The sequence below is a fragment of the Penaeus japonicus genome, unplaced genomic scaffold (assembly GCF_977035675.1).
Source record: "Penaeus japonicus unplaced genomic scaffold, GWHDUDI00000001_assembly GWHDUDI00000013, whole genome shotgun sequence".
NCBI classification, from domain to species: domain Eukaryota; kingdom Metazoa; phylum Arthropoda; class Malacostraca; order Decapoda; family Penaeidae; genus Penaeus; species Penaeus japonicus.
In genome coordinates this window covers 15,001-16,247 of record NW_028234415.1, presented here as the reverse complement: position 1 = coordinate 16,247, position 1,247 = coordinate 15,001, and positions in this window count along the sequence as shown.

Genomic DNA, 1,247 nt, shown 5'->3' with positions numbered 1-1,247 from the left:
ATATATATTTACTATATATACATCAAATGTATATCATACTCTATACTATACCTATACTTATATAACTATATATATATATATACTATATACGTATACTATATATACATATTTTATACATTCAATATATATATATAAATATATATTAAAATATATATATATATGTATATATATACATATATAATATATATACTATATATACCCTATATATATGTACTATATATGCATAAATATGTATTTACATTTTTAATATGTAAATATATATATATATATTATATATATATATAATACTATATATATATATCTATATATATATACATATATATATACTGTATATTCATAATATTATATATTATATATTAATATTATTATAATCATTATATTATATTAATTATATATTTATTTTACAAACTATATAATTATATAATAGTATATATCAATATATATATATATATTCTACTTATATATATATATTATATATATATATATCACATACATATATATAACTATATATATAACTCTCTCTAGAAATATATATATATAAATATATAACATTTATATATTTATTTATATATACAAATAACATATATATAATATCACTTGTATATAAATACAAATATTATATATATATTTATTAAAAATATATAATAAATATATATATATATATTATATATAAACAATATATATATTTCTATATATCAACAACTATATATCTATATATATATATATATACATCAATCTCTAATACATAAATCTATTTAACAATATATAATATCTAATATATATATATATATATATATATATAATATAATAATTATAACCATCTTGTATCAACGTAAACTCTTAAATATATATATATCACTATTATATCATATATATATATACTCAATATTATATATATCATTATATATATCATATATATATATATAGAGTACGCCCTGCGGCCAGAAACAAAACGCCTCTTTAGTTGCACCAATCCAGCAAGACAGGTCACCTCCAGTTCCCTAGGCGAAGCATCATCTTCGCCAAAATCTCTTTGAAATCTTAAGTGTCCCTTTTTTCTTCCTCATATACCAGAACTTTCTCATATTAATTTTGTTTTGGTTACATGATAAAAACCAATATTACATAAATAACTACCATGTCATATTTCATAATCGACGGGGCACATTCAGTAACATGGGATAGATTTCATTTGCAAATTCAATCTGTATATTAATCCACATTTTTCTTTTCAAGATATTCCAGCA